At 44.1% G+C, this 24,332-nt stretch overlaps 1 long non-coding RNA gene across 1 annotated transcript in view; it reads right to left on the bottom strand.

Annotated features, from left to right (window-relative positions):
* LOC140729480 (uncharacterized) overlaps positions 1–24,332 on the bottom strand; it is a 73,824-nt gene that overhangs the window by 39,190 nt on the left and 10,302 nt on the right. The window contains exon 2 of the long non-coding RNA XR_012099336.1: positions 20,996–21,117. This is a non-coding gene — a long non-coding RNA (uncharacterized lncRNA). The remainder of the gene's footprint in view (positions 1–20,995; positions 21,118–24,332) is intronic.

Below are 24,332 nucleotides of genomic sequence, written 5' to 3' on the forward strand. Positions count from 1 at the left end.
CCTTGTGTCCAGTCAGTTGCTCGGAATCAGCTATCCCAGAGCAAGAAACAGTTCACCAAACAGTTCACACAATGGCGGCTGCAAGGAGAGTCTCACAAAATGGCCACCTCCATACCTGCAACCACACGGCAAGAAGACAGAATTATGCTTGTCCGTTTCCACTGCCGTTACCTCATTTCTATTTGCTGATTTCCAGATTGCAGGTTTTTTTTCTGGCCAACAATGTGAATGACTGCATGCACCACGCGGACTCCGGATCTGATCCCTATTGGGTAAACAGACCGCCCTTCCTATTGACTCCACAACAAATCCATTATCTGGCAACATCTGAAGTTCCAGAACATGACTTTAGCGTGTACAGGAAATAAACTTTGAAAATGTTGATTCTTGTCATCGCTCTGATCATCTAATATCACACATGCTTTTATTTTATTGCTCAGGATGCCCCTTTGGGTAGATACTGGCTCAACATTTTAGAACAAGACTTGCCTTGGAAGCCTTCCCTGCATACCCCTGAGCATGAGGTAGAAGCTATAGCGCGTACATCTTACACATGCTCAGCTGGTTCCCTGTCGTGCTCTGCAGCGGGTATCTTGGAACCATGGTGCTGATGTGTACTGATCCCTGTTGTAGTGTATGACAGCTTTACAGTCTTTTGCTTCATGTGCCATTGTTGAACAACATTTGAAACATATTGAGTGTTCTTCTGGTCTGCAAGTAGTTTTTCTCTGAAGGCTCTGCACTTCCTTAAGGGATGAGATGAGATGTTTATGGACAGGGCAGTGTCTATCATGGTTCATAATAGAGTTTTCTACTCTAGTGGTTTTGGTTTTCCATTCTCTTGCTGGGGACCTCTCTTGGAATGAGGTGTTACTGGAAGTTGAGAGCAAAGAATAAAAATGGTGGACAGCTGTCATGTTGCTTAGTATCTGGAAACTGCAGTTATCCACTGTTCTTGGATATCGTTTGTTAGTTTCTCCACTATAGAATTTATTCCTCTGGCTGTTTCCTTAGTAAGTAGCCCTCGTTTTTTTTTTTTTTGCAGCTTGCCGTTCCGACAACAGATAGGCAAGCTCTGTAGCTTCTACAGGTCTTTGCGTGAGAGCTTTAGAAAATTATCAAGTGTGCTGAAGAGAGATTCTTCGATTGCCTCTGGAGAGCTAAAGCACTCATATAACCTCTGCCACAGCATTTGTAACCCTTTAGCCGGATTATTAATGTGAACTGCTCAAGCCCTTCTTGCATGTTGCAGTGACACCCCATCAAGCCACTCATAGAGAAGGTCTGGCTCTTCACTAGGTTTGAGACTGAGGCCTTCTACAGCATTGAGAAAGCTTGACTTCCAGGACAGAACCAGCAGACTGGTTGTCGAATGCTTTTAGTCATGTTGCAACCAGGTCTCGATGAGCCGGACACAGAGCCAAATTGAATAGATCTGCAGTCCCCGAATGAGAGTGTTGCGGAGACTCATTTGCTGAATGTGTGTCATGGTGTAGATGGAAGTTCAGTTTGTCCATGCCTGTGCCGATAGGCTTGGTGTAACTGACAACTGTAGACCTCACTGTGAAGGAACTACAGAAGGGGCCTTCGTGGGTCCTTGCTGCTGTAGACTTTGGCAGTACTTGCTTTATGCGAAAGGCAAGTTAGCTGAGTGGTGTGGACAGCTTCTCCATGTAGAGGTGAAACATAGCCTTTTTATAGCCAAAATGTGTTTGGATATACTCTCTAGAACAATGCACTGGCTCTTGCGATGGCAAAGCACGGCTGGTTCTCGTCACAGGCTCACGACTGTCTAAGTAGACTATTCCTTCATACGTGTATACCTCTCCTGAAGCAGCTTCAGCTTCACACTCTTTTAAAGTAGCCTCCACACAGTCTCTCCACTTGCATATCAACTTCATCCTTAGCACACACTGCTCTCATTCGTGCCACTTCAGCTTTAGCCCGAGCTCATGCAGCAGCAGTGGGGTTGCTTGAGCCCGTGAAAACGGGGTAGGTGAGCCACATTCACCCCTGCCTTCAGGTCCTGGCGATCAACAGTGCCCGGCTTGGAAGCCAACATTATTGTCTCTGGCTGTCAACGTGCCTCGAGTCCACAGGGGATGCCCTTGAAGATATCCTGCCTTTTCAATCTATTGCACTCATTGTGCATCTAAGCATTGCTAAATGAGTGAGTAAAGCTACTTTTCAAGGCAGGAATCTTCTTAATGAGAACAAACAGCAGAGAGACAAGTAAAATACATATCAAATTCAATACAGGATCATCACATACCTAATACTGTCAATTATACTAGTATACACATAGACAGCTAATCAAGTAGTTTAACAGTGAATGTACATAACACTGTCTATACAGTGTAAACGAGTGTAAAGACGTGCACAAAGATAAACATGTTTTCTTCAAAATGTATCTCCTAAATATTTATTAATACTACCAAAGGCTTACAACTCACAGATATTGCCGTTTCAAGGGCAAATAATGGAGATGAATGTCTTTCCCGTGTGTGCCTCAAATAATAAAAATAGAGCTTGCATATAAGAAGTGTTGTTTACACAAAGTGAACTGCACCTGCAGAAGCTGCCAAACTCTCAGAGGCAACAGGGTTGGAACAGGAACTACAGCAAGTTGCCGCTCATTTAAATTCAGTGCCTGAAGTACCCAAAATCATTCTAAAGTGTTAGTTTTTTAAAAAATCTTTAATAGTTTGTAATGTTTCTTGATGTCTGAAACTTTTAATCATTGATATTTCCAGTTAAGGCGGGGTTATGGGTTTTTCACTCTTGTGCTGGGATTATTTCTTTTCCTCCCTGAAGTGGTCATGTCATAAAAGACTTTGCACAGCAAAGTCCTTAATGTGAAAGTTCAATCAGCCCCTTGCTACAAGTAGTTTCGGTGAAAAACACCCAAAATAAGCTTGTAGCTATTTCAGGTCATCACTAACCACAAGTTCTCTCCCACTGTTCTGCTAAGTGAGTTTACAGAAAATATTGTTATTTTATGAAACCCACTTTCTTCCTGGGTGCCTCAGCAAACAGATCGTTGGCCCTCACTGGCAGACTCGCCAATAAGCCCACCTTTCTCTGGCCTCGCAAGTCTAGGATATACACACTCCAGTCCCGCCAAAACCGTGAGATTGGGACACCTCACCCACCCAAGACCCGGTTGGTGCGATTTGCAGCCCTGTTGCAGTTCATCACAGGAAATAACAGATCTCACACTGCATGCAATTAAAAGTAGTATATTTATAAATATTAACTTGTGTAACACCCTGGAAAATGTTTCACTGCTAACATAATGGTCTTTCTGCAGAAGCAGTATTTGGGTTAGAGATAATGAATGCTTTGGAATGGGAACTGGGACTTTTTTTTCAGCGTGAGAAGGAGAGAGAAGATGCTGGAGAGAACCGGTCATAGGATACGACCCAGTGGGGAGATCATGATTCGAGGGAGCTGGGCAGCAAGATCGACTGAGGATCATGATTGAGCTCCAACTTGTGCATGTTTGAAATGCTGGTGGAACGCAGCAGGCCAAGCAGCATCTATAGGAAGAAGTGTAGTTGACGTTTCGGGCCGAGATCATTTGTCAGGACTAACTGATAGAAAAGATAGTAAGAAATTTGAAAGTGGGAGGGGGAGGGGGAGATCCGAAATGATAGGAGAAGACAGGGGGGGGGAAATGAAGCTAAGAGCTGGGAAGTTGATTGGGAAAAGGGATACAGAGCTGGAGAAGGGAGAGGATCATGGGACGGGAGGCCTAGGGAGAAAGAAAGGGGGAGGGGAGCACCAGAGGGAGATGGAGAGCAGGCAAGGAGTGATTGTGAGAGGGGCAGAGAGAGAAAAGAGAGAGGGGGGGGGGGGAGAGAGAGAGAGAGAGAGAGAGAATAATAAATAAATAAATAAATAAATAGATAAATAAATAAATAAGGGATGGGGTAAGAAGGGGTGGAGGGACATCTCCTCTTCTTACCCCATCCCTTATTTATTTTTTCCCTTTTCCCGCTCTTTTTTCTCTCTCTGGCCCTCTCACAATGACTCCTTGCCTGCTCTCCATCTCCATATGGTGCTCCCCACCCCCTTTCGTTCTCCCTAGGCCTCCCGTCCCATGACCCTCTCCTTTCTCCAGCTCTGTATCCCTTTTGCCAATCAACTTTCCAGGTCTTAGCTTCATCCTCCCCCTCCTGTCTTCTCCTATCATTTCGGATTTCCCACTCCCCCTCCTATTTTCAAATCTCTTACTATCTTTCCTTTCGGTTAGTCCTGATGAAGGGTCTCGGCCCGAAACGTCGACAGCGCTTCTCCCTATAGATGCTGCCTGGCCTGCTGTGTTCCACCAGCATTTTGTGTGTGTTGCTTGAATTTCTAGCATCTGCAGATTTCCTCGTGTTTGTGCACATTTGACTGTTTAATTGTAATGCTTTTTCTTTACTAACCCATTAGTTAAGATTCATAAATATAATTCCTTTAATCATATGCAGTGTGCTGTCTGTTATTTCTCGGCACTGAGTTATAACAGGGTAGCAAATTACACAGCGTCCACACAAACTGGGGTTTAGGGTGGGAGAGCTGTCTCAATCTCACAGGTTTGGTGGGGCCAGAGTGGGCCTTCCCTAGACTTACGCAGCCAAGGAAACCAAGGATTTTGTTAGAAGCTGTATGATTGCCCTGAGCATTGATTCAGTGGGTTGTGTGCTTAAGCCTGTGTTAAACTATTCTCCTGTAAAGGGATTAAGATACGTGGTTATGGACGCTGCAGAGGATGAGCGCTGGTGTGAATCCATGGGGTTACCGGTAACAAATGCGTGTGTATTGAGTGGGGTTGACATTCCTAGTCCCAATGAAATGGTAAATCGGACTGTAAGTACTGTTAAAGCATTAGGAACAGTTACAATCATGGAGCGCAGGTTTGACAAAATGACAGGCAAAGACTTTGTTTTAGTTCAGACTAGCACTGATGTAACAGCAATGAATCTGCCTGGCACTACTGGGGCCCTGGGCTGTCCATACTTTCCGGACGGAGAACAGTGTAGGAGAGCGTGCTGAATCGGAAGCAGAGTTTCTTGTAGCTGGGAGCAGAGACTTTAAAGACATATTGTTCTCGTTTCTGCAGAGGGAGGGGAAGGAGTGGTCTGATTTGGAAGGTTTAATGAGTCCTCTGGGTGAGCATTCTGAGTTGGAATCAGCCCTTACTTCCTGGCGAATAAATGGCCAAGAGCCCAGATGGAAAGTCTCAGTTATCACTGACTCAGGATGATCTCGGGGATGACACCCATCCCCGACAGGGAAGAGGAGCACGAGACCTGGGTGGAGCAGACCTCTCAGATGCTGGATGAGTGGCAGTGCTCTGATGATGTGAAAAGACAGCGATTGGTAAAGAGCTTGAGGGGGCCGGCTGCTGACGCAGCCGATTGACGTAGCCGTTTCTGATGACACAGAAACCCTTTGCTACTTCTGTGGGCTACATGCAAGCACTAGATAATGATTTTGGCATGACGGGAGGCCCAATGGAACTTATGACAGAGTTTCAGAACACGTTTCAGGAGAAGGGAGAGAAACTTCCTGCCTCCATTTTTCGGCTAGAGAGGCAAATGAGTTGCTTGTGGCGTAGGGGGGCCATTCAAACAGTTGAGGCTAATCAGTTAAGAATGGACCAACTGGCAAAAGGCACACACTCACAGCATATGATCACTTAGGTCTCCAAATATCTTGTAAGATGAGATGGCCCCCCTTATTTATTGAGCTGATCAGAGAAGTAAGAGAGAAGGAGAATGTGACAGAGGCGCAGGAGGTCTCCGTCAGCAGGACACAGTCCTCGGTAGTAGTCCTCTTGGCTGAGGTGACTACAGATAGACCACCCCGGGGAGTGGTAAAAGAGCTCGCGGTGGAGCTAAGGACTGAGATGTCCCGGTTGTTATCGGCGGGTGCAGAGCTGACAGGGAGTCAGACCCCTGAGGTGACGGACTAAGCAGAGAGCTGCAGGTGAACAGGGTCCCATGAGAAAGGGAGCAACAGGTCAGTTATAACTGCGGTGAAGAGGGACACTTCAGGGAGGAGTGTGAAGGACGGGAAAATCCTCGCAGGGTGAGCTCTCGGGCACCCCAGCAGAGAGGCCCAGTGAGGGAATGGCCTGGCGTCAAGGGGGAACATGTTCCCATTAAGAATCAAGGAACACCCTAAAGCAAAAACCCTGTTCCTGAAGGCTCAGTGTATCGCTACAGATTGAGTGTACTTACGTTAGAGCCATACTTGACACTGGATCTCAGGCTACTCTGCTGTACCGTTTGTTTTACAACTGGTATTTGACGCATTTACAATTGATATCACTCAGTGCTAGAGATCTGGGGTCTTAGTATGGATGACTATGCGTGCGATGGTTACTTGTCATTGAAGCTGGAGTTTTCAGAGGTATATGTGGTAGTAGCTGAGGTCCTTGATACATCAGTTCAGGTTTGACCTGACCCTGTTGAGAAAGGTGAAGCTGCAATTCTCATGGGGACAAATACTCTTATTGTGAGGAGGCCAGTGGGAGCCTGCAAGGAGAGAGTTGGAGAAAGCTTTCTGAAAACATCGTCCATTCACCCTGTGTCCGAGCTGCTTTTGAGGAAGTGCGTGGTTGCACTGGACTGGACGATGAGCAACAAACAAGGAACTATGTGTTACACCCGGCCCAAACCAGTCGTCTTAAGGCCCGGGGAAGTAGCTAGAGTGACGGGAAACCCCAAATTTCACAGAAGGACTGAGGCCAAGGTCCTCTTGGTGGATGCTCCATGAAGAGGAGTCGGGCTTACCTGCTTGGGGTACTGGTGAGGTCTGAACTGCAGAAGCTCTCGGTTGTACAGGTGACCAGGATGACAATGAGTGTCAGGAACACCTCAGAGAGGGAGGTCACCCTCAGGCGGGGGATGCCAATGGCGCACCTCCTTCCGGTGTCCCTGTGAGACAAGCTGGAGAAAAGGGAAAGTTGACTGCCGAGTCATTCAACTTTGGGGCTTCCTGGTACCTGGAGGTTGGAAGAAGAGGTTGATGGAGAAGATGTCTTTTCTACTGACAAGTTTGATGTTGGTTGTTCCAAGAGCACTCACCACACTATCCGAGTGACAGAGGACACTCCGTTCAGAGAAAGGTTGCAGCGACTGGCAGATGTTCGAGCACCTGCGGAAGTTGAAGGAAACTGGGATCATCACTGGGAGGAAAAGCCCTAATGTGTCTCCAATAGTGATGGCCAGGAAGAAGAATGGGAAGGTACAGATGTGTGTGGACTATAGGACTCTGAACAGGCATACTGTCCTCGACCAGTATATGATCCCGAGAATCAAGGAAATGCTGGCCTACCTGAGTGGTGCAAAGTGGTTCAGTGTGCTGGACTTGAGGTGTAGGTATTATCAGATCCCCATGAGTGAGGCTGACAAAGAGAAGACAGCATTCATATGTCCACTGGGATTCTCCCAGTTTGAAAGGATGTCCCAGTGACTTGTCCTGGAGAAAACAGTGGGGGATATGAACTTGCTTGAGGTATTGGTGTATCTGGATGACCTCATAGCATTTGGAGGAACATGAGCAAGGCTACTGAAGATGCTAGGCCACCTAAAAGCTGAAGGGCTAAAGCTTTTCCTGGACAAATGCCAGTTCTGCAAGACGTCTGTCAACTATGTTGGGCACATAGTCTCCCGGTGGAGTAGCTACAGATCCTTCTAATATAGAGGAGGTGACGACATGGCCAAGGTCCCAGACTGTGAGCACCTTGCACTCGTTCCTTGGATTCTGTTGGTTCTATCAGAGGTTCATGAAGGGTTACTCTAAAGTGAGTCACCCTTGAAATCAGCTTCTGTGTGGTTACCCTCCTTTGGGTAAGAAAGGGAGGACAAAAGGAGAAGATGGTAAAGATCTTAGCCCTTTGGAGCCTTTTGGGCCGAGTTGGGATGCGAAATGTGAAGAGGCCTTTCAGTTATTGTAGGAGCTGCTGACGAAAGCACCTGTGTCGACTTTTGCAGATCCCTGACTGCCGTATGTACTGCATACGGATGCCAGTGGAGAGGGATTGGGGGTGTTCTATATCAGGATCAGGGCACAGGGTTGAGACCTGTTGTGTTTGTCAGCCGGAGTCTGTCACCCTTTGAGCTAAACTACTCCATGCATAAATTCAAGTTCCTGGCATTGAAATGGGCTGTGGTGGATAAGCTAAGTGACCATCTATATGGTGCCAAGTTTGAGGTAAGGACGGACAACAACCCATTAACTTATGTCCTGACCTCAGCAAAATTGGATGCCACAGGCTATCGGTGGTTGGTGGCGTTATCTACCTACGATTTCAGCTTGAAGTACTGGCCGGGGAGTCGGAACCAATGCATTGTCCCGACGTGCATGTGAAGGGCTAGACAGGGACAGAGAGTGGGAGAGCGTTCCTGCCCCTGGAGTCAAAGTCATGTGCCAGTTTTCCATCACGGGGAAGGTAGAGGAAAGGCAAGGGCACAATCAAGCAGTAGATTATTTGGGAGCTTCCGATGGTGCCACTGCTTACTGCAACCTGACTGCTCTGAAGACAAAGCAGTTACCAGAATTGAGCCCTGGGGGAGTGGCAGCCGCTCAGTGAGACGACCCGTGTACTTGATACTGTTTGGTCAGCAGTTGCGGAAGGGGACATGGCCCAAGCAAACAAGATGAAACACTCTGCGGTGGCTCTACTACTGAGAGGATGGCTCAGATTGGAGTTGAGGAACCAGATTCCACACCAGGTCAAGTCACCTCCAGACCAGCCTCGGCATTACCAGCTGGTCCTGTCTGAGAAGAATCAGAGGATTGTGTTGAAGTCACTTCATGATGATTCCGGCCAGTTAAGGGTTGACAAGAGCTATGGATCAGTTCTACTGGCCCCAAATGAAGCCAGAGGTTGAAGAGTACTACAAGTCATGCATTCGATGTATACGGAGGAAGACGCTGCCTATGAGGGCCGTTCCGTTGTCCCCTTGCAGAGTACAGGGCACCTTGACCTGGTGTGTATGGATAGCCAGATGCCAGCAACATGGCGAATGTCTTGGTTATTACGAATCACTACACCAGATATGCACAAGCCGAAGAGACTTCCGGTGGCTGTAATGGAGTAGGTTGCAGTAGCTATGTGCTCCGAAATTATTCACTTACTTTGTTGTTTAAACCTATCTCAGTGAGAGCACCATGAGTAGAAAACACTCTTAAAAAAAAGGGGCTACTTTAGAGACTTTGACTGAAATGTTTCAACAAATGTCAGAGAGACTCGAAAAATTGGATAAACTGGATGACTTGGAATCCAATTTTGACTTGTTACAGAATTCCTTCGACCTGGTTAAATCTGAACTGAAAACGCTTAATTGGAAACTTGGAAGTATACAGCAAACTGTGAATGACCATGAAATTCGTATTAATCTACATGAAGAATCTCTGCCGGTGTTGCAGAAGGATATCGAGGGTTTCAAGAAAATTTCTAAGGAACAACTTTAAAAATACGATGCGTTACTGAAGAAACTTGCAGATTTGGAGACCAGGAACTGAAGGTACAATATCAGAATTCTTGGGCTTCCTGAAAAACTGGAGGGTAATCAACCTATCAATTTTTGTGCTCAAATGCTGGAAGATTTATTCCCTGATATATTATCGGAACTACCAAAATTTGAGCGCATTCACCGAGTTACCCCGCCTAACTGGGATCCTGCCAAACCTCGCTCTATTATCATTCGCTTTTATGACTATCAGATTAAAGAACAGATCCTTCGTGAATCAAGGAAGAAATGCATATTACAATTTTGTGATCAACAGTTTCGGATCGTTCAAGATTATCCACTGGAAGTTCTAAGAGCTAGACAGGCTTTTAAAGAGGTCATGTCTGATCTTTTTAAGCTTGGCTGTCGCCTTTCTCTCAGATCCGTGTAAACTCAAGGTTACTACTTCTGATAATAAGGTTTCCTGGTTTACGAAGCCTGAAGAAGCTAAGAAATTTTTACATAGTCTCCATATTTAAATTCAACCTTGAATATTTCTCTTTATGCCAAATGTTTTAATTTCAGATGTTCAATCAAGTAATTGGCGCTTTGTTGATAACAAGGTTTCTTGGTTTACGAAGCCTTAATCATTTGTTTGATTAAGTAATTGGCGCCTTGTTATCTTTCAAACTCTGCAAAATATGCAGGCAGACCGCATCCATTTTCTTTCTTGCTGTTTTCTGCCTTTATACGGGTCCTCTAATGTTACTTTTCCGCAGAATTTGACTGAAAGTAATTATGTAGGGTGTACCTGTAGTAATTACTGAGGAATGAAACTATAGGGTGTTTTGCTTTACTTTAAATTCACTCTGATCTTTCCTATCTTTTGATTATTTATATACCTTTCGGTCTTTTACTGTTTTTCAATAGTATACAATAGTCTATATTTCTTATTGCTGGTTTTTGGTTTTTTCATTATTTTACCATTTTGTCATTTTGGTTTTTTTTCTCCCTTGAATGCCTTAAATTAGTCATGTAGGAAGCTATCTAAACCGCTTCCCTTTCTATTTATTTTCTATTTGCTTCTTTACTCCTTTTTTTTTGCACCCACAAGTATATGTTGTTTTCCTTATTGGTTTCTACTAATATTTGATTTTATTGTCTTTCCTTTTTATCGAGACTAATACTTATCTTTCCCCATGGCTTTTTTCGTAAATAGCGAACTTATTTACTTTGATATTTTGTTTTGTATATATATTTACATATATATTTACAATCGTTTATTCAGCACAGATATACATATATATTTTCTGGAGCCACTGGAGTTTTGGGTTGGGAACGTTAGATTTAGTCTTCAGCCTCCCTTGGCTGATTTCTCTCTTCGGGGGGAGGGAGGGGGGAAATGGGTTCTTCCAGAAAGCTGATTGGATGTTTTTACTGTTTTATTTATTTGCTATCTACATGTCTGTGATTATCTTTTATACATTACTAAAGGATACTTGATGGATTCTTTTATTAATATACTCAGTTTTAATGCAAAAGGTCTAAATAACCCTGTTAAACGTGTTAGGGTTAATGTTAGGGTTAATTCGAGACTGCCATTACAGGTCAGGAGTGGCTCACGTAATATTAGGAGGCCGGAATGCGAGGGAGGGAGGGAAGCGAAACTGGGGATTCCGCTACACCGAAACTACTAGTGTCACGCGATTCAGTAAACAAAAGAAACAGATAACTCGTGAGTGTATGGCATCGGGCCAATAAGATGGACACAAGTGCCCGATATTACCTAATATGTAGCGGGGGGTTGTGCTGGGGGGAAAAGGGATATAAATAAGAGCAGATTGTAAGGGGAAGTCGGAACGCGCCTTCTCCAGCGACTCCGTGGATTCGCTGTGCCAGTTACGAATTCTGCAATAAACCTAAGTTTTGTAATATTCCGGTGTTGGTTGTCTCTCTTCCTAAACGAACACAGGGCAGAATTTCAAGCCCAACAAACGAAATAAAATTTTCTCTTATATCTGGAAACTTAAAACTCGTATAATCTTCCTTCAAGAAACCTATATTCGTAAAGATGATATTTCACGTTCTTTCATTTTCACTCACTCTCTCAATCTACAAACCCCCATTTCCAGAAAAGTTTGGATATTTTCCAAAATGCAATAAAAACAAAAATCTGTGATATGTTAATTCACATGAACCCTTATTTAACTGACAAAAGTACAAAGAAAAGATCTTCAATAGTTTTACTGACCAGCTTAATTGTATTTTGTAAATATACACAAATTTAGAATTTGATGGCTGCAACACACTCAACAAAAGTTGGGACAGAGTTAAAATAAGATTGAAAAGAGCACAGAATATTCAAGTAACACCGGCTTGGAAAAATTCCACATTAAGCAGGCTAATTGGTAGCAGGTGAGATATCATGACTGGGTATAAAAGTAGCGTCCATCAAAGGCTCAGTCTTTGCAAGCAAGGATGGGTCGTGGCTCACCCCTTTGTGCCAAAATTCGTGAGAGAATTGTCAGTCAGTTCAAAAGGAACATTTCCCAACGCAAGATTGCAGAGAATTTAGGTCTTTCAACATCTACAATACATAATATTGTGAAACGATTCAGAGAATTCAGAGACATCTCAGTGCGTAAAGGGCAAGGTCGGAAACCACTGTTGAATGCGCGTGATCTTCAAGCCCTCAGGCGGCACTGCCTAAGAAACCGTCATGCTACTGTGACAATTATAGCCACCTGAGCTTGGGAGTACTTCAGAAAACCATTGTCACTTAACACAGTCCGTCGCTGCATCCAGAAATGCAACTTGAAACTGTATTACGCAAGGAGGAAGCCATACATCAACTCTATGCAGAAACGCTGGCGAGTTCTCTGGGCCCGAGCTCATCTCAGATGGACCGAAAGACTGTGGAACCATGTGCTGTGGTCAGATGAGTCCACATTTCATCTAGTTTTCAGAAAAAACGGGCGTCGAGTTCTCCGTGCCAAAGATGAAAACAACCATCCTGATAGTTATCAGCGAAAGATGCAAAAGCCAGCATCTGTGATGGTATGGGGGTGCATCAATGCCCATGGCATGGGTGAGTTGCATGTATGTGAAGGTACCATTGACTCTGAGGCGTATATTAGGATTTTAGAGAGACATATGTTGCCATCAAGGCGATGTCTCTTCCCGGGACGTCCATGCTTATTTCAGCAGGACAATGCCAGACTACATTCTGCACGGACTACAACATCGTGGCTTTGTAGACACAGAGTGCGTGTGCTTGACTGGCCTACTGCCAGTCCAGATCTATCTCCTATTGAAAATATATGGCGCATCATGAAGAGGAGAATCAGACAACGGAGACCACGGACTGTTGAGCAGCTGAAGTCTTATATCAACCAAGAATGGACAAAATTTCCAATTGCAAATCTACTACAATTAGTATCCTCAGTTCCAAAATGATTAAAAAGTGTTATTAAAAGGAAGGGTGATGTAACACAATGGTAAATATGCCTCTGTCCCAACTTTTGTTGAGTGTGTTGCAGCCATTAAATTCTAAATTTGTGTATATTTACAAAATACAATTAAGTTGGTCAGTAAAACTATTGAAAATATTTTCTTTGTACTTTTGTCAGTTAAATAAAGGTTCACGTGAATTAACATATCACAGATTTTTGTTTTTATTGCATTTTGGAAAATATCCCAACTTTTCTGGAAATGGGGTTTGTAGATCGAGAGACGTCTCTATCCTGTTTGATCAGAATGTATCCTTTATTCAACATAATGTAATTTCTGATACAAATGGCCACTTTGTTATTGTGTCGGGTAGTCTTGAGAATAAACTAATGGTATTTGCGAATGTATACGCTCCAAATACAGATGACTCCTTGTTCTCTGAATGTCTTTTCTCTTTTCTGCCTGATTTGAATCAGTATTCCTTAGTGATAGGTGGAGATTTAAATTTTTGGCTTGACCCTATATTAGACCGCTCTTCAAGTAAAACCCCTGTCACTAATAAATCAGTCCTACTTTTTAAGTCTTTTCTATTTCAATGTGGTATTCTTGACGTATGGCGTTTTTTGCACCCCCAAGGAATATTCATATTTCTCTCAGGTTCATCATATGTACTCTCAGATTGACTACTTTTTTATAGATAGAAACTTGCTTCCACTGGTTCGATCCTATGATTATAAGGAGATTGCTTTGTCTCATCATGCACCTGTGCTTCTGCCTTTAAGATTACCTGTTTATTCTGTATCAAATAGAAGTTGGCAGGTCAGGCAGCATCCATGAGAAAAGAGTAGCCAACGTTTTGGGCTGAGACCCTTCATCAGGAATGGGGGGGGGGGGGGGGGGGGGGAGAGAGGGCCGAAGCCCAGTAATAGAGATAGGGGAGGGGGTAGGTCCTAGAGGTGCCAGGTGGAAAACCAATCAGAGGAAAGATAAAGGGGGGAGGGGGAGGGGATAAGCATGAAAGAACTGTAGAGATAAAGAAGCAGAAAGTTGAAAGGGGAGAGAGGCAGAGAGGGACCTGGGATAGGGAAAGGGGGAGGGGGAGGGAATTACCAGAAATTGGTGAATTCAATGTTCATACCACCAGGCTGGAGGCTACCCAGACAGTAGATGAGGTGTTGCTCCTCCAACCTGAGTTTGGCCTCATCATGGCAGTAGAGGAGGCCATGTATGGACATATCTAGATGAGAATGAGAGGCAGAGTTGAAGTGGGTGGCAACCGGGAGATCCTGTCTATTGTGACGGACGGAGCGAAGGTGCTCGACAAAGCGGTCCCCCAATCTGTGTTGGGTCTCGCCGAGGTAGAGGAGGCTGCACCGGGAGCACCGGATGCAATAGACGACTCCAGCAGACTCGCAGGTGAAGTGTTGCCTCACCTGGAAGGACTGTCTGGGGCCCGGAATGGTGGTAAGGGGGGAGGTGTGGGGACAGGAGTAACATTTGCACTTGCAGGGATAAGTGCCGGGTGGGAGTTCTGTGGGGAGGGACATGTGGACCAGGTAGTCGTGGAGGAAACGATCCCTGCGAAAAGCTGAAAGGGGTAGGGAGGGAAAGATGTGCTTGGTGGTGGGGTCCTGTTGAAGGTGGCGGAAGTTGCGGAGGATAGTGTGTTGGATCCGGAGGCTGGTGGGGTGGTAGGGGAGGACAAAGGGAACCCGGTCCCTGTTGTGGTGATGGGAGGATGGGTTAAGGGCTGAAGTGCAGGAAAATGGAGGAGATGCGGGTGAGGGCATCTTTGATGACGCCAGAAGGGAAACCACGATCCTTAAAGAAAGAGGACATTTGAGAAGTCCTGGAACGGAAAGCCTCATCCTGGGAGCAGATGCGGTGAAGACGGAGGGACTGGGAATAGGGAATGGCATTTTTGCATTGGGCAGGGTGGGAAGAGGTATAGTCAAGATTGTTATGGGAGTCAGTGGGTTTGTAGAAGATGTCAGTGGACAGTCTGTCTCCAGAGATGGAGACCGAGAGATCAAGAAAGGGGAGAGAAGTGTCCAAGATGGACCAAGTGAATTTAAGGGCTGGGTGAAAGTTAGAAGCAAAATTGATGAAATTGACGAGCTCAGCATGGGTGCAGGAAGCAGCACCAATGTAGTCGTCAATGTAGCAGAGGAAAAGTTGGGGAGTGGTGCCAGTATAGATTTGGAGCATAGACTGTTCCACATAACCCACAAAGAGGCAGGCATAGCTGGGACCCATGCGAGTGCCCATGGCTACGCCCTTGATCTGGAGAAAGTGGGAAGAACCAAAGGAGAAGTTATTGAGAGTTAGAACAAGCTCCACCAACCAGAGGAGTGTGGTGGTTCTGGGGAACTGGTGGGGTCTGTTATCCAAAAAGTAGCGGAGGGCTTTGAGGCCTTCTTGATGGGGGATGGAGGTGTATAAGGATTGAACATCCATGGTAAAAATGAAGCGGTCAGGGCCAGGGAATTGGAAGTTATTGAAGAGGTGAAGGACATGGGATGTATCCTGGATGTAGGTGGGGAGAGACTGAACTATGGAATAAAATGGAGTCCAGGTAGGCAGACACAAGTTCGGTGGGGCAGGAGCAGGCTAAAACTATGGGTCTGCCGGGACAGTCAGGCTTGTGGATCTTGGAGAGGAGGTAAAACCGAGCTGTGCGGGGTGTGGGAATTATGAGTTTTTTGGCTGAGGGAGGAAGGTGTCTGGAGTTGATGAGGGTGGAGATGGTGCAGGAGACAGTGGATTGATGTTCTTTGGTGGGGTCCTGTGGCAGGGGTAAGTACGAGGAGGTGTCAGAGAGCTGCCGTTTGGCCTCAGTGAGGTAGAGGTCTGTCCGCCAGACTACTACGGCACCACCCTTGTCTGCGTGTTTGATGGTGAGGTTAGGATTAGTGCGGAGAGAGTGGAGGGCAGTGCGTTCCAAGGAAGTGAGGTTAGAATAGGAGAGAGGGGTGGTGAAGTTGAGACCGTTGATGTTTTTGAGGATTAAGTGTTTTTGGGACCTGTTTATCTCAGGATCTCTTGCTTCATTTGACCAATTGTCAACTAAATTTGCACTGCCAAAAACACATTTTTACAGATACCTTCAAACTAGAGATTTCTTACGTTCCCAATTAACTACTTTTCCTATAGGTCCTGATAAAAATTTACTGGACGAACTTTTAAATTTAAAACCTTTGTTAATGGTTCTATTACCAGTATCTATAACTTGTTGATTGATTCTAGACGACTTTTTAGATAAAATAAAAAAAGCTTGGAAGGATGACCTAAATTGTCAGATTTATGATGAAAGATGGAATAAAATTCTTAAACGGGTTAATAAATCATCTTTCTGTGCTCGTCATTCTCTTCTACAATTTAAAGTGGTTCATAGAGCTTACATTTCTAAACAGAAGCTGTCCAGTTTTTATCCGAACGTTTCTCCACTTTGTAATAAATGCAACTCTGCTGATGCCTCTTTAATTCATATATTTTGGTTTTGCCCTAAAATTGAAAAGATTTGGCGGGAAGTATTCCATACCTTTGCACAATTTTTTAGGGTCCAACTTGACCCAAATCCCCTTACTGCCTTGTTTGGTATTACTGCAAATGAAGATATAACTTTAAATACTCACAACATACAGGTTTTAGTTTTTACCTCTCTTTTAGCAAGGAGAGCAATCTTGCTTAAATGGAAGGAGCCTACCCCTCTTACACATCTTCAATGGCTACGTGATATTATGTCATATTTAAATTTAGAGAAGATCCGCTGCTCAGTCTTAAATTCAAAACAATCTTTTTATGATATCTGGGGACCTTTCCTAAATTACTTTTCCAATTTATAAAGTTTAACAGTGCACAGACTTTTATGTATATTTGTATCTTCTCTTCTTAAGCGAATATGTTTTTTTTCTAATTATCCATTATCATCCATCAGCTTTTTTTCTTTGGTAGTTGGTAGGGGGTTGACTTTTTTTTATATAAAAAATTTATTTTATGATGTATGACCCATCTTCAAATTTTTGATTACAGATTGGTATACCTTTATGTGATATGCTATAACATTTTGATCAATTTTATTACAATATATGAATGTACACAATTTATGTTGAGATGTATCTATGTGTTGCACTCTGTATTTTCTTCTGAATAAAAATACTGTAAAAAGAAAAAAATATGCACAATCCTTCCCTACCAAGGATCAGAGGGCATCCACTGTGGCCAAAATGTTATGGGAGAATTATTTTGTTTATTATGGCCTCTCCAGACCCATATACACAGTGATCAAGGATTGATTTCGAGACCAGGCTCATACAGGAGTTACTGAGCATACTTGGGAGTTGAGAAGTCGAGGACTACGCCATATCCCCAGCCCGAGAGATTCAATCGGACCTTGCTAGACATGCTCAGAACCTTGGAGGTCAGCATAAAGAACAAGTAGAGTCAACATATTGGACATCTAGTCCACTGCTACAACCATACACAGAATGAAGCTACCGGGTACTCGCCATATTATCTGATGTTTGGGCGTGAAGCATGGTTGCCTGTTGATCTCTGTTTTAGAACTGGTGGGGAAAATCTACAACAGAAGACTTATCTGAAGTACGTGTCTGATATGAGAAGGGAGCTGAAAAAGGCTCATGAACTAGCTGAGGTCTCTGCTACCCAGCAGAATCAAGGAAATAAGGTGAGGTTCTCACATCTCATGCCGGGAGACCAAGTCCTCATAAGGACGTTGGGACTACCTGGGAAGCATAAGTTGGCTGACCACTGGGCAACTACATCTTATGTAGTAGAGAGTCAGATGCCAAACATACCAGTTTTCCGGGTGAAACCAGAGGATGGGAAAGGGCCTGTCAAGATTCCCCATCGGGACCATCTTCTACCTCTGGGACAAGAGGTACGTGTTGACCCAGAGCCTGGCCTGGACCTTAAGGGGACTCTGCAACAAAGTGGGGAACCGAAGGACTGGCAGCGAGAAGGATTAGACCGGACCCCACCCCTGAATGTGATACAGACTGAGGATGAGGAAATGGGAGTGTGGTGTATGCTGACTTATGCAAACTCCTCAATAATTGACCAAGAGATTCCCAACCCTTCTCAAGCTGAGGTGGGTGAAATGGGGGGAACTAGCAGTGGACAGGCAGGTTTGCAGTTAGAAAATAACGGAAGGCTGGACTCTAAAGTACCTGGGCATGAAGGCAAGCTCGGCCAAGTGATGAGGGGACCTGAATAATCGGGAGGCATGAGTAATGGACAGACAGGGGCAGTCAGGAGACCCCAGACAGACTGGCCTATGTCACACCCAGGGAACAGAGTGTGGCACCTATCCCCTTGGTGAGCTACGTCACTGCCACATTTACACCTGGATTGGACTTTCTGCTTTGTATGAAGGAGTGACAAATTATCTCCAACATCATGAGGACATGACGACTAACTTTGGTGGGGTGGGGGGGAAGAGGGCATCACCCTGGGGAAGGTTTCACTGCTAACATAATGGTCTTTGGTTAGAGATTAACAGGTGCTTTGGAATGTGAGCTGGGTCTTCCGTTCGGCTGGAGATGAAGAGAGAAGATGTTGGAGAGAACCAGTCGTAGGATACGACCCAGTGAAGAGATCGTGATTTGATGGAGCTGGGCGGTGAGATCAACCAAGGATTAGTAAATTGAGCTCCAACTGGTGCACATTTGACTGCTTAATTATAATGGGCCCTTTTTGTTTTGCTTTTCTTTAATAACCCTTTAGTGAAGATTCATGAACATCATCCCTTAAATCGTGTGCAGTGTGCTGTCTGCTGTTGGAACTGGAGTTGCAACAGGGTTACAAATTACACAGCATCCAGACTAACTGGGATTTGGGGTGGGAGCTATCTCCATTGCTAATTGTCACCTACATCAATGATTTCAACGAGAATGTACAGGGTATGATCAGTATGTTTTCAGGTGGTGTCATTGATGGTGAAGGTGGTAAAGATGGTTATCAGGAATTTCAAGGGATCCTGATCAGCTAAGTGGACTGAGGAATGGCAAGTGGATAAGTGGGAGTAGTTGCATTTTGGGAAGTCAAACCAGGGTAGGCCTTTCCAGTGAACAGCAGGGCCAAGGAGAGCATTGTAGAACAGAGGGAACTAGTACATAGTTTCCGGAAAGAGGCATCGCAGGTAGGCAGGGTAGTGAAGATGGCTTTCGGCACACTGGCCTTCATCAGTCAGGGCACCGGAAACAGAAATTGTGATGTTATGTTGCAACACACAAAAAAGTGTTGAGGAACCATAGCACTATTGAGGAAAATGAACAGTCGATATTCAATCAAGACCCCTTCATCAGCACTGGAAAGAAAAACAATAAATAGCCAGAGTAAAAATGAGACGCACTGTGGAGCAAAAGCTGGCAGGTGATAGCTGAAACCAGGCGAGAGGAAGAAGTTGGGTAGGTCAGGGAGGGTGGGAGAAGTGGGAATGATATGAGAAGTTGGGAGGTGATAGGTGGAAGAGGAAAAGTAGTGAAAAAGACGGAATCTGATAGAAGGCGGCAGTAGACCACAGAATAAAGGGAGGATGGGAAACCAGGAGAAAGCTGTGAATGATGGGGACAGATGGAGCTGGGGGAGAGGAGTGGTTACTGGAGGTTAGAGAAATCTCTGCTTATGCAATCAGGTTGGAGACTAGAAAGATGGAATTTGAGGTGTTGTTTCTCCAATCTGCCTCTAGGCTCAATTTGGCAGAAGAGTAGTCTGTGAGCACAAGACAGCATACGAATGGGAAGTGGAATTTCCACCTATCACCTCTCTGTTTGACACATCATTCCCACTTCTCCCCTGTCATCCATTCCCCAGCTACCTATCTTCCCTCTCTCACCAGGATTTACCTATCAACTTCAGCTCTTGCACTACCCTTTCACCCCGCCCTTTTTTTTATACTGGCTGTCTGTCTTTCCTGCTGAAGGGCCTCAGTCTGAAATGTTGACTGTTTCTGTCTATAAATGCTGCCTGACCCTCTGGCTCCTCCAGCAATGTCTGTGTATTGCTCCATTCCAGAACCTGCAGCCTTTTTTTACATCTTCCTGTTACAGTTGTGAGGCCGCAGTTGCGTTCAGCTTTGTTCATCTTGCTCTGGGTATACTGCCATTAATCCGGAAAGCATGCAGAGGAGATGTACGAAGATGTTGCCAGGACTCAAGGGACTGAGTTATGCAGACAGGATGAGCAATATAGGATTTTTTCCATTGGAGTGTAGGGGTGATTTTATAGAGGTATATGAAATCGTGAAGAGCATATATAGAGTCAATAAGCACAAACTTTTTCTCAGGACTGAGCAATCAATAACTACAGCAGGGGTTCCTAACATTTTTTATGCCATGGACCCTTACCATTAACTGAGGGGTGCACCCCAGATTGGGAACCCCTGAATTAGAGGGTATACAGGTTTAAGATAGGAAAGCTCTAGACTCCAAGAGGGATATTGGCCAAGTTGGACTAGCTTAGATGGAAATCACAGTTGTCATGGAACAGTTACTATACAAGATGCTCACCAAGCGATCTCCCATCCACATTTCGGTAAATCAGAAAACAGGGCTATACTCCTACTCTCTGCATAGAAACAGAAGCTGAATCAAGAGAATCCAGTACTACAGGTCATACAGAGCAGGTCTGAGGAAAGAGATGAGCTTCTACACGATTGCTTCAAGTTGGTAGACTGGTCCACGTTGAAGCACTCAGCTGCCAGTCTAGATGAGAATGTCACTACCATCACGGACTTTATCAGCAAGTGTGGTGAGGACTTCATACCAAAGAGGACAATCCAAGTGTTCTCAAACTGAAAACAATGGATGAACCAGGAGATCTCATCTCCAATGCAGGTCTACAGCATTCAAATCAAGTGACCCTGACCTCCACAAGAAATCAAGTTATGACTTTTGTAGCATTATCAGAGTTGCAAAGAGACAGTACCAGACCAGCTCTAAGTTGTGGCAGGTCTTACATGCTATAACGGGTTACAAAACAAAGTCAGGCAGCATTTTCCACAATAACACATCCCTTCCTGATTACCTAACACATTCTATGCATGTTTTGAACAAAATGGATATGTCACTACTCACCCCGATAGCCTCCAATGAACCTGAACCCACAGCTGCCATCATGGACATAAGATCAGATTTCTAAAGGCTGAGCCCGAGAAAGCACCGGGCCCAGATGGTGTCACTGGCTGTGTCTTTAGACCCTGTACAGATCAGATAGCAGGTGTATCTTCAGACATTTTGAATCTCTCCCTTCTTCAAACTACAAAATTCAAAGTAAATTTATTATCAAAGTACTTATGTGACCAAATACAACCCTGAGATTAATTTTCCTGCTGGTATTCATAGTAAATCCAAGAAACACAACAGAATCAATGAAAGACAACCCCAACAGGACGGACAAACTACCAATGTGCAAAAGACAACAAAAAGTGCAAATTAAAATAAATTTTAAAAAATTAAAATTCAAAATAAACAAACAAGCAATAAATATCAAGAATATGAGATGAGAAGTCCTTTGGGGACACTGCCTTTTGATGGCTGCTGGGAGCACTCTGCCACAGAGAAGGGAGACTACCTTTTGATCACCAGTGGGATCAATCTGCTACAGAGAGAGAAAGATCTGCTGCTGGGCCCAGAGAATATTACCCAGGTATATCTTGGATATGGACTTGGACTAAAGACTTTTTTAAAATCAGTTTTATAGTTTTTTTATATTGTGTTTTTTGCCAGATCTTTCTAATTTGTTTGTGTGTGAGGGAGAGGGATTTGGGGGTCAAAATTCCTCTTGTGTTTTTGTTCATATTTTTGTGTGGGGAGGAAGGATTCGGGGTTTGATGATTGTGCTTCAATCTTTTCTTTTCTTTCTTGGTTTTGTGGATATCTGGAGAAGAACAAGTTCAGAGTTGTATACTTCAATAATACATTAACCTTTGAAACTGAGGTCACAAGTTGTGGGAACTGTTCAGTGATGGGACGAGTCAAGAGCCTGATGATTGAGGGGTAACAACTGCTCCTAAACTTGCTGGTGAGCCCCGAGGCTCCTGTACCTTCTGATGGCAGCAGTGAAAAGAGAGCATTGGCCTTGATGATGGATGCTGCTTTCCTGAGGTAGCGTTCCAGGTAGATGTGCTCAATGGTGTGGAGGGCTTTAGCCTCCTGCTTTAAGAAGACTACTATCATCCCAGTATTCAAGAAAAACAAGTTAACATTTCTTAATGACTACCACCCAGTAGCTCTGATATCTACCATCTGCACCATAGAAAGCATCTTAACATACTGCATCTCTGTGTAGTACAGCAGCTGATAGGAAAGCACTTCAGCGGGTCATCTCTAGCACACAGAAGATCATCAGGACGCAGCTCCCAGCCCTGAAGGACACCTACAGCTTATTCTGCCTAAGGGAAGCTACAAGCATCTGTAAGGACAATACACACCCATGCAATCATCTGTTTGAACTTCTTCTATCTGGCAGACGTTATAAGATTTTCTATCCCCACACTTCCAGACTGAAAAATAGCTTTTTCCCCAGAGCTATAATTGCTCTGAACCAATCGATCAAGCATCATCCATAAATCTGTTATATTGCTACTTTTAATACTGGTTTTATGGCTGTCATGCATCTGAGTTGCACTTTTGTACTGCTGGACATCGCTTGTACTGGCTGGTTACTTGATTTTATATTACCGGTATTTATTTTATTTGTTGTTTTATAGCATTGAGTACGAGAGTTGCAAATTCATTTTCACTGCATTGGTGCATGAAAATTGTACTATGCAATGACAATAAAGATATTTCATTTCAAGTGCGTTGAAAGGCTGGTTATGCCATACAAGGAGGAAGGAGCTATTCTAACAGGACAGGCTTCCCCAGAACCATGCTAGGATCAGAGAATTGCCTCGGTAGGGCTGTGGATAAAGCTTTACACTAAATAGTTGGGTATAGGTTCAATAACTTTTAAGAGTATGGATAGATTAAAAGGAAAAAAGTGTACGAAAGGTTACAAAAGTCTCAAGGATAAAAATAAGGTGAATATTTAGAAAGGGATAAGAAATTAACAGGTAAAATGAAGACAAATTGTATAGGGTGGTGAATAGAGGGGTGGAAGTGTTATATTCGAATGCATACAGATATATAATAAGCTAGATAGATGAACTTGAAGCACAGTTAGAAGTTAACAGGTATGACCTTGTGGACATCATTGTGGCTGAAAGACTCAAAACTGGGAGCTTAAGACCCAAGAATACACAGAGAGGGGGCAGTGGCTTTGTTGGTAAAAAAAAAATTAAATCAAGTCCTTAGAAAAAAGTGACATAGGATCAAAAGATGTAGAATCCTTGAGGATAGAATTAAGAACTCAAGGGTAAAAAAGACCCTGATGGCTGTTATGTACAAGCCTCTGAAGAGTAGCCAGGCTGTTGGGCACAAATTTCAACAGGAGATTTTAAAACAACAAGCATGTAAAAAGGAAAATGTTACAATGGTCACAGGAATTTCAAAATTCAGGCTGATTGGAAAAATCTGATCTGTGCTGCATCCCTACAGAAGGAATTTGTAGAAAGTCTATGAGATGGAGTTTTAGAGCAGCTTGTGGTCAAGCTCAATAGAGGAAAGGCAATACTGGAATGGGTGTTGTGTAATGAACCAGATTTTATTAGGGAGCTTAAGGTAAAGGAACCCTTAGGAGTTAGTGGTCACTCTGCAGTTTGAGAGAGAAAAGCTAAAATTGCACTATTCAGTATTATAGTGAAATAAAGGGAACTAGAGACACATGCAAAAGTTGCTGGCCAAGCTTGACTAGAAGGGGACCCTAGCCACAATGACCGTACAGCAGCAACGACTGGACTTTCTGGTAGCAATTCAGAACATGCAGGATTTGTTCATCCCAAAAACAAAACATTCTGAATGTAGGATGAAGCAACCATGACTGATAAGAGAAGTCAAAACAGCATAAAAACAAACGTTAGGGCATACATCTATCAATTAAAGTAAAGTTAGAGGATGAGGAAACCTTTAAAAACCAACAGAAGGCAACTAAAAAAAAGCAATAAGACAGAAAAGATGAAAATATGAAGGTAAGCCACCCACTAATATCAACGAGGACACCAACGTTTGTTTCGAATATATGAGGAGTAAAAGAGAGGCAAAAGTGGACACAGGACCACCGGAAAATGACATTGAGGAAATAGTAATGGGGGGGGGGGGGGGGGGGAGACAGAGAAATGGCAGACAAACTCAGTAAGTATCTTGCATCAGTCTTCACTGTGGAAGACCCAGCAGATATACAGAAATTTGAGTGTGTCAGGGAGCAGCAGCGAGTGTAGTCCCTATTACTAAGGAGAAGTTGCATGGGAAGCTGAAAGATCTGAAGGTGCATAGATAAGTCATCTGAACCAGATGGACTACACTCCAGGGTTCT

Source organism: Hemitrygon akajei, chromosome 6, assembly GCF_048418815.1.
Source record: "Hemitrygon akajei chromosome 6, sHemAka1.3, whole genome shotgun sequence".
Lineage (NCBI taxonomy): Eukaryota > Metazoa > Chordata > Chondrichthyes > Myliobatiformes > Dasyatidae > Hemitrygon > Hemitrygon akajei.